Here is a 10,600-nt window from a genome sequence, read left to right as displayed (position 1 = left end):
GGAGTAGAGCAAAAATCGAAACAAGGGTCGAAAAATTTGGAGTGAAATACAATTATATCACCGCAAACTTCGAAGACGTCATTTCTATTCTGGTGTAGCTGTGCTTGTGATTTGAACCGAATGATGAAACAAATAAGAATGAAACAAAGCGTGTTTACAATAATAAAGGAAAAAAATGTCATAAGGCATGATATATGTAGCCTGGTATCCATGTAGACACGACCATGTCATCATTAGATTCCCCTATATTCCTGTTTTCGTAAAGCGGATGTTTAAAGCAAAAGATAGCTAAAATATGAAGTAAGGCTCTTCATACAGGCAAATGAAAACTATTCGCAAATATACTTTCGTCTTTGTTTTCTGATTTTCAAAGAGTGTTGAAAGGTATTTAAATATTTGAAAACTATGGTGGGATATGAGCCATACTGACGGTGTCTAGGAATGTCATATCACCTATTTTTCCTGATGTTCACCAGCAGGAAGAAATTTTTGGGAACATTATTTCAGTAATCTTTCATCCATGGAAAAAAGAAATATTTCAACAGTCAGCGTCGTGAATGAAGTTGTAAAACTGTCTTGTGACGTCATAGTTCCTAACCTCTGATAGTATGGTCCATAAAGCCCACCTTAGAATTCACGTTTGAGCGTGTAAGAAATAAATGGAAATATATTTAATTAATGTATTGTTTTACGTGGTCTATTTAGTGATGCCTACTTCAATTTTTATAGGTCTTTGCCTTTAAGTGAAATGTTGAAACTTAAACTGAAGTACATCGACCAGGCTGTAAACATTATATTACCGAAATCATACCAAAATAGATCCAATCTTCCTCAAAAACAGAGCACTTTCTCCGGTGTACTTATTTCAGAGACGAGAATTAGTAGACTTTCTAGAGTTAGATTATTCCTATATTTCAAGAGTTACTACTTAGTCCTAACACCATACGTGGGCAGGTCTGCCAGCAACCTGTGGATGGTCGTGGGTTTCCCCCACGTTCTACCCGGTTACTTCCAACCATAATAACGCTGGCCCCCGTCGTACAAGTGAAATATTCATGAGTACTGCGTAAAACATAGTCCTAACGTATCACGCCCATCAACTTTAACTCTGATAACGGACATATGAAAAATGTGAATGCTGGCGGATACCGGCTCTAATGGTGTTGTTTTATGAAATACGATTCGGTGAAGTTGCGTTTTCATCAGTGAGAATAACGAGTGAATTCATCAATCTTCTCATATTCATTAATGTAAGAGACTAATGATATATCTTTAGTAAAGCACATTCCCGACCCTGATAGTCATTTGGCCAGTATGGAAAATGTCTTATCTGAGCCATAACTCTGCTAACATTATTTTTAGTTTTTGTCTTTTATTTGTGTCCTTCTTCGTGGTTCATGACTAACTGTCACTGAATCAATATCCAACACTCAACAAAGACTGATAGGTTTTTATCTGTGGCTTTGTGATTTGATCTTCTTCAGAAAAACACACTTCAGATAAGGTGTAGCCCATCCTGCGTTGTGTCATTACTATGCCGAATTCCGTTTAATGTGTAGCCCACCCTGCGTTGAGTCGTTGTTGTGCCCAATTCCGCCTAAGGTGTAGCCCACCCTGCTTTGTGTCATTTCTATGCCGAATTGGGTTTAAGGTGTAGCACAACATGCCTTGTGTGTCATTGTTGTCTTGAATTCCGCCGAATTCTACTTTAAGTGCAGCACACCCTGCGCTGTGTTATTGCTGTGCCAAATACCGTCTAATGTGCAGCATCTCTTGCGTTGTGTGTAATTATTGTGACGAATACCACCTTAGGTGCAGCACACCTTGCGTTGTGTGTCATTGTTGCGCCGAATACCACCTGTGTTGTGTCATTGTTGCCCCTCAGTTCCTGCACACCCTCCTCAAAGTGTCACTGACGTGCCGAATACCGCCTAAGGTGCAGCACACCCTGTGTTGTGTGTCACAGTTGTGCCGAATACCGATTACGGTGTAGCACACCCCGTGCTGTGTGTCATTGTTGTGCCGATTTTAGCATACGATGCAGCGAATCCTGCGATGTGTGGCATTGTTGTATGTTTAAAATGACTGTGAGGCTGATACACACAAAACTAATCACTTCTTTTTAGCAGAACGTCGGTTGTTTCAGTGATATTGGAATGTATTCTGTTATTTTGAGATACTGTCATATTCAACATACTATCCTGTTAGTCTAATGCGGTCTTTATGTTGAATTAACCGAATTTGTGCGCTACATTTGACACAAAAAATCTCCTGCAATAACAAAATACATCACTCAAATAACAGATTCTCTGTTAAATTTAACAGACTATTTTTTTTTTGAGTTATTTATTTATTTGATTGGTGTTTTACGCCGTACTCAAGAATATTTCACTTATATGACGGCGGCTAGCATTATGGTGGGTGGAAACCGGGCAGAGCACGACCGTCCGCAGGTTGCTGACAGACCTCCCCCACGTGCGGCCGGAGAGGAAGCCAGCATGAGCTGGAATTGAACTCACAGCGACCGCATTGGTGAGAGACTCCTGGGTAATTACGCTGCGCTAGCCAACTGAGCCACGGAGGCCCCTATTTTTTTTGAGAGTAATACAATGACTCTTTCAGAAAAGGGTTTTATGAGATCATCGCGCACATCTATGTTACACTGAGTGTTTCGGAATTAAACTTTATTTCTCCATATAATTATAATGACCATCAGAAATAGGCCGTTTTTTTTACGATCATCGATATGGAGAGTTCTGCTATTTGAACACTGTCGCCACTCGTCTGTCGAGCAGACGATAATTTCTGTCCTTCTTAGTTATCCAAGGACGAATGAAGTAGATGCACAGGCACCAACTTCGACCTTCGAACAGACTTTGATATACGTACAAGAGAGATGCAGGTCTCGGTTACGTCTATCTGATGCCGCTATTGCCATACTTCTATGCGGATAGTAATTGCGTGTATATTTAGTCTGTCATAAATCAGCAATACGTTATCGACATAGCCCAACCATGTGTTGCAATATACTCATGGAAACATATTCGATGTTGTATGAACGCCAGTTTGTTTAGGTTCTGTATAACACATGTTTGACATACCCGGTCTTGAAATAATCAGAACAACATGCACATGTATACCGCAAGGCCAGACAGCTCATTAAATATCTAGAAGGCTAGGGCCTGCGAGGCATCAAGTACAAAAAATTCAAATAGCAACTGGCTTACTATTTTAGCAAGATATGCCTCTACAGATTTAAGCATAGCGCCCTGCACCTGTGATCGATTTCGGCTCTCTTCTGATCGGTTCTGTGTTTTGTGAGAGTTGTTATGAACCTGTGACGTGAAGTGGTTTCATCTGGGTCTGATCCGTTTCCTCTAAGTCTTGACCTGTTTCCTCTGACCGGTATTCACTGTACCATGAGCTCTGATCTGTTTCCTCTGAGCTCTGATCTGTTTCCTCTGAGTTCTGATCTGTTTCCTCTAAGCCTTGACCTGTTTCCTCTGACCGGTTTTCACTGTACTCTGAGTTGTTTCCTCTGAGCTCTGATCTGTTTCCTCTGAGTTCTGATGTATTTCCTCTTATCCTTGACCTGTTTCCTTTGACCGGTTTTCACTGTACCCTGAGCTGTTTCCTATGGGCTCTGACTGATTTCCTCGGTGCTGTGACATGTTTCCTTACTGGGCTTTGACCTGTTTCCGCTTGGCTCTGATCGCTTCCCCTTGGCTCTGACCAATACCCCTGGACTCTATCCAAACCGCGACCGGGCACGTTTCTGTCAGTCAAAAGCCTGGAGCCTGCTTTCATAAAATAACATAGCTTTTAATACAAGGCAAAACAGTCCAATAAATTAAAAGTATGGTTAGACAAAACAGATTTTAATACAGAAAAGTTTCCATTCAATGAAGAACGGAAACAACTGTTGGAAATGTCGGTTACAGGTGTGAATTTAAGGTTACGTGATCAAGAAATGTATTTCCAGCTTTGATATTTAATGGCGTCAGTGATAACATTTCTTTGTCATTTATCTATTTATTTGACTGGTATTCAACGCCGTATGTCCGTACGTGCTGACCATTGGCAAATAACTGCCGAACTTTCCCCCGTGTGACCTACAGATTGTTCCCGTAAAAACCAGACCAAAGTGTATGTCGGATTCAAAAGTTGGTGAAATTAAACTGGCCTCCAACGAGCTTTATGTAATATCATCTTATGAGATCTGTTTTGATCACTGCAGGCGGGCGAATCTCGAGGCTTGGGCGGAACAAATACCTTGTGTGCATTGACCATAGAAAGGCAAACATGTTAATCATCTGGCCACCACCCTCTCGGCTTTCTTGATCAGATACAGGGTAAAGCCTACGTTGATACCTGTCTGTGTTCTGACAAGCAATCGCTCATAGGCCATATATTCTCCATGCACAAATTACTGGTGGTGATACATGTACTAAGGTCTAAAACACCAAGCCTTCTTTCATCCAACAGGCGGTAATTGTATCTCCCAGTACGGACAAGTCTTTCAGTTGCAAGGTTAACACTGACCTGGTTTACAGAGTAACAACATGACGATCCGTCCACGACACGAATGAGCGAGAGAGCACCACAAGAAATAAGCCATTTGTATGCTCTTTATCATACTTATATCAGTAATCACACAGCTGAGTAAAAAGTATATAATACACTGTATACAGAGATAGAACGGGAAACTCTTTTGTGTGCATTCAGGAAGGGGATATATTATATGCATAGAAGCGTTCTGTCTGGGACAGTCCACTTCTCTGTAGACAAGCTAGCTGTGGCCCGCTACGCTACTCGCCGTACCTGCTATGCTTGCTGTTATACACAGGGAAGGGATACCTTAACACTGAGCTGCCTGTATTGATCATTGAGACCGCAGTAATATAACCAAGACTTGTTTGGGTGACAAGTGCGATACACACGACATGGACTCACGGGATGCAAGACGAAAAGACGCCATGAGGTCACAAAGTGTTATGTTGGAGAGTTTGTAATAAGGTAAGACCATGCTAATATGATTTGTGTATCTGCTAGGGACTTGTATTGTCAGACATGTTAGGCTATGCATATTTTTATGGTAGTGGATAGAAGCCGGTTATAATAACTTTGTTAGATAGTCACCTTGTAACGTTCTACGGCACACGTGGGAGCTCGGTGTGCTTTTACACTGCCGTCGTTTTACTACCTCGGGTGACACGAGTTATCTCCTCTTCGCTGTCACAGAAGTTACAACACTCGGCTGAATTGACAGACTTCAAAGAGACAGATAACGGGGTCTTAAACTTGTGTTAAGCTTAAACATGACCAAAAGATGTCGTTAGCTAAATATCGTTCGATCAACGAGGTCACTCTGACACAGTATCCTTCTGAATAATGCCTCAAGCTCTCTATAAGCTCTATTGATTCATCTATCGATGAGTCTGACAACCCTGGCTCCAGAGGCTATAAACACCCTTGATTCTTAAAGTCTGGCAGACCTAACATGATAGAGTTGGTCATTTGTCTTGTAGTACATTGTCCTAATGGCTAAATACCCCCGTATCCTGATCTGGAAGTTATACCGAGTCTGGGATTCGAACCCGCGTGCGGCCGATTAACGCTTGTTTAGTTCTGAGACATTGCCGGCGAGGCTTAATTGCTTTTCAGGAAGCGTTAATTTACAAGTACGACAGGAGGGGCAATTTTCTCACCGCTTGACACACCAACTATATTCACGCGCTTTTAATATGGATAGTTGTTAGAAGGTTTTCACACCGTGTGACGCACCACTTACATGAACATTCACATTATTCGCGCTAGGTAGTATAGCACAATTAACGATAATAAAGTACATAATGCCCAAATTTTCGGAAACTTCTAAATTCCGTATTTGTGATATATTATGCTCAACAAAATGGTGAACAAGCTGGATAAGCGTTTTGGCTTATCTCTACAGTATGACGCACCCAATACATTCATATCAAGCGCGTGTGCTAAGCACGGTTGTCAGAAGATTTCTCCAACGTGTTACGTACTTCCTTGGGGTCACAACATACACGTTTGCTAAGCACGGTTGTCAGAAGATTTTTCCAACGAGTTACGTACTGCCTAGGCTCACAACATACGCGTTTGCTAAGCACGGTTGTCAGAAGATTTCTCCAACGTGTTACGTACTTCCTTGGGGTCACAACATACGCGTTTGCTAAGCACGGTTGTCAGAAGATGTCTCCAACGTGTTACGTACTTCCTTGGGGTCACAACATACACGTTTGCCAAGCACGGTTCTCAGAAGATTTCTCTAACGTGTTAAGTCTGCTTAGGCTCACAACATACGCGTTTCCTAAGCATTCTTGCAGTGTGATTTACTCGTCATATGACGCAACTACTACATGCGCGTTTGCTGAGCATGTTTGTCATGTGGTTCCCTCACCGGTGTCATGTGATTTGCTCACCGCGTGGAGTGCCCATATGCTTGTCAAGGGATGCCTCACCGTTGTCATGTCTTTCTATTATGTCACCATATTCCTTCATCATATGACGCGCCCTCTACATGTGCGATTTTTAAACATACTTGTAAGGTGGTTTCCTCGCCATTTGACGCACTAACTATATGTAAGTTTAGTAAGCATGTCTGTCATGTGATTTCGTAGGTAGGTGGAAATTCGATCAATCATATTGGACCGCATTTGAAATTTGCTGTGAAGCTGACATCACTTCACAAGCTCTCAGTGCTGCAGATAATTCCATACTAAAATTTAATGAACTTCTTCTAATAGCTACGGATACAACTATTCCTAAGACCTCGACAAATCAAAAATCCGAAAGTAAAGCCGGGTTTGACTGCCATAGAGCCTTAATGGGCCCGAAAAATGCTCAACGCAATTTTAATCTTTGTCCTACTGATAATACTTTAAACCAGGTTCGTATTTTTAGAGCCAAAGCTCGTTGATTGCTAATGTCCAAGAGACGATCTTGTTAGCGGAACTTTGTTTCAGGCATTACATGAAAAGCATCCATACGTAGGACTGGAACACGGTTCAGAATCGCAAGGGCAAAAATAATAAGGGTAAAGTGCACCATTTGAAGGATGGTGATATTTTATCAACTCTCCACATACTATAGCTTATAAGCTGGCTTAAATAGTATCCCAGAAATCTTTTTCTGAGAATTATTCCGCCAAAGTCCAGCATATTAAAAACCAGAAAGAGAAAACTGATTTGCCGTCCTGTTCCAAAACTTCGAATGCCGTCGTCTATTTTCAGTCGAAGAGATTAAAGCTGCTATGAACAAGGCACATGATACTGCATGTAGTCCTGATAACATTTACTTTAGTTTCTGAATGATTTACCATCGGAGCCACTCGAAACTCTCTTTAACTTACTTAATAATAATTGGATAACCGGCAATTGTCTGTGGGGGAGGCCTGTGTTATCCCGGTTCCTAAACCCGGAAAGGATCTTAGTGATCCGTTTAATAAGGGTCCCACAATTCTTACTAGCTGTCTGTAAGATTACGGAACGGGTGATAAACGATTGACTTGTTTGGTTCCTGGAAACCAACAGCTTATTATCAAATACACAGTGTGGTTTTCGTCATTGTCCATCAACTCTAGATCACCTTCTTCGATTTGAAACCTTTATTTCATTGATAATGAACATGTGGTATCGATATTTTTCGACTTACGACATCATATGGAAATGTGGTATTGTCACTGATCTCTCAGATATGGGTTTTAAAGGTCGCTTACCATTATTTATATCCTAATTTTTATCTGATCGCCAGTTTGCTGTAAGGGAGGGGTCCACTTATTCTGATTCGTATTAGCAAGAATTGGGTGTACACCAGGGCAGTATAAAATCAATAGCGTACCCAATGCATTAACATCTGGTGCAGAGGTTTCCTTATATGTTGGTGATTTCCCGATATGCTACCGCACAAAAAAATATGAGTAATATCGAACGTCAGATGCAGCTTTGTCTCAGGAAGATCGAGAAATGGGCAGTTGAAAACCGTTTTCGATTTTCAACGTCTAAAACCGTCGGTATGTATTTTTACGGTAAATAGAAACTTCATCTAGAACCTAAGCTAAAAGTTTATGGTGAACCAGAAAAGATTGTTGGAGTAAATAAATTTATTAGTAATAAATTATCATTTATACCTACATTAAAATACTTAAAACTAAATGTACAAAGGTTCTCGATATAATAAGGTCGTTTCTAGCACCGATGAGAGTGCTGACCGATCTGTTGTGGAAGTTAACATCAAGCAAGAAGAGATAGCCCCAATCTCTTTCCTGGAGTCTCCTTCCTGGCTTCTTCCACAACCAAAATTAATATTTGTTCCATCTAAATATAAGAAATCATCAGTTTTTTTTTGAAATTAAGGCTAACTATAAAAATTATATATTGATATGTACTGATGGGTAGAAGGACTGGGGGCAGAGTTGCGTCTGCGGTTGTGAGTAAGGAGTCGTTTCTCTTCGTCTACCATTCTCATCTTCTCTTAGGACAAGGTCAGGGATATACTCCTGGCCTTATCAAATGTTTCTGGACATACCCAGGGGGCAGTGATATTCAGTGAATAGCACTCTTGCTCTTTGATAATAGAGAATAATAAGTTAAAAAATCCGTTAATTCTACATGCACCCACTACATGCGCATTTTGTCAGCATGCTATTGACGGGATTTTTCCAGCGTATTACACACGTACTACATATGCGTGTGCTAATCAGGCTTTTCAGGTTTTCGTTAATAATTTGTTTTTTGTTAGATTAACCACAAGCCATGTAATCACATGTCATGCTGAAACTAGTTTCTAACACCATGTTAACACCTTGTGAAGTGTTGAAGAATATAATCAGTATGCGCAGATCACATCTTATATCTAGTCTGATGTGTGGGTGGTGTAAGCTAATGACTTTGGCTTCTACAACAGCTTGACAGCTTCCTGGTAGCGTAGTGAAGGGCAATGGTATAGCGCCTCCAGGCACGATGCTCTTGTAGAGTTCGGAGACAAGTTTGCATCATATCATAGACATTCATAATGGTAGAAAACGATATGGTGGCCCTTAGCATTTCCGATGACCGTCGAATTGTGTACGCACCAGTCAGTCGCGACCGGAAGCATGTGTCAGACGAGACAGTTGTCTGAGACAATGGTTTCTGCAAAACACGAACGAGATACATTAGAGTCAGGAAATGCGTTCCCGGTTTTAACATTTTAACATTTTCAGTATCTCAAAGGTTTTCAAACGAAGGATATGAATTCTTTGTAACACGATGTCAGACAATTCAGATATAAATCCTTCTTACCAATGCTTCCAGCATAGTAATAAGTGTCAGGTTTTGTATCTCACTACCAAATGACAAACCATTTTTGTAATCTTTAGTGTGTGGCTTTGTATTTTACACGGTCGCATGGCACGCCAGTGTTACTATAGTCTAGACATTAGTCAGCGGTTTTGTCTCTTAAACTGTCTATTGCAAGCAAATGTTACTAGTGAATAATCATTAGTGTGTGCTTTTGTACATTTATCCTACACTAGCAAATGTCCAGTCAATTTGTTGCTAGTATGGGCATTTGTGTGTGGCTTTGTGTTTTACACTATCAAACAGAAGGCCAATGTATCCACTCTGAGCAGTAGTGTGTGGTACTGTATTTTACACTATCAAATAGACGGCCACTACTGCTAATCTGAGTATGTGATTTTGTACCTTCTTTGTTGCCTTCATAGTGTTGATTCATGTTCAAGTTTTAGTACATTTCTGTACAGAATAACAACATAACACATATCTATGACACGTCAATGCGGCAGTGGTACATGGTTTTGTATGACGTCAGCATGATGACGTAATACAGGTTTACGCTATCTCCTAGCTAAGAGGCAAAAACGACACCAAATAACAGACTCCCATAATTTAAACTGTTTGGAAAAAAACCTCGTTGATTATGTGAATGAGCTCAAAGTCATGTATTTGAGACAAGTTAGTGTTAGGAGTTGGATTTTATGAAACAATCAATACGAAATCAGAGTAATTCTCGTGATCTGCAATATGTATTCAGCTACTTTAGACGTTTATAACGTGATGGAGTTAACATAGCAGTTATTGGAAACTTACAGTTTCTTTATAGAAATATCTGTAATTGTCTCACAAACCCCTCGAATTTTGGAGTTATCTTATGGTTTGCTTTACGTTGTTTGATTGATTGATTTATTTATTTGGTTGGCGTTTTACGCCGTACTTAAGAATATTTCACTTAGATGACGGCCGCCAGCATTATGGTGGGGTAAAACCGGGCAGAGCCCCGGGGAAACCCACGACTGTCCGCAGATTGCTGAAAGACCTTCTCACGTACGGCCAGAGTGGAAGCCAGCATGAGCTGGACCTGAACTCACATCGACCGCATTGGTGAGAGGCTCCTGGATACGTTGTTTGAAAGTAACTTACATCTTCATGTTGTTTTGGCTGTAAAAAGTTTTCAATTAAAACTTTAGAAATACGATACGCCGTTGACATGGTAATCACTATGACGTACACTGTTTGACGCCAACGACTGGTTGCTAGCTAGTCCAACTGTTAATTCCCTCAGGCAAATCGCGTCA

General features: G+C 40.8%; 1 protein-coding gene across 1 annotated transcript in view; it reads left to right on the top strand.

The window, feature by feature from the left end:
- The first annotated feature begins 4,942 nt into the window (after positions 1-4,942).
- LOC135466847 (receptor-type guanylate cyclase Gyc76C-like) overlaps positions 4,943-10,600 on the top strand; it is a 105,918-nt gene continuing 100,260 nt past the window's right edge. The window contains exon 1 of the mRNA XM_064744599.1: positions 4,943-5,016. The gene's annotated coding sequence lies outside the window, so the exon portion shown is untranslated. The remainder of the gene's footprint in view (positions 5,017-10,600) is intronic.

Source organism: Liolophura sinensis, chromosome 1, assembly GCF_032854445.1.
Source record: "Liolophura sinensis isolate JHLJ2023 chromosome 1, CUHK_Ljap_v2, whole genome shotgun sequence".
In the NCBI taxonomy this organism is placed as follows: domain Eukaryota; kingdom Metazoa; phylum Mollusca; class Polyplacophora; order Chitonida; family Chitonidae; genus Liolophura; species Liolophura sinensis.
The sequence above is the reverse complement of the archived record's forward strand: the minus strand, read 5'-3'. Positions and strand labels throughout refer to the sequence as shown.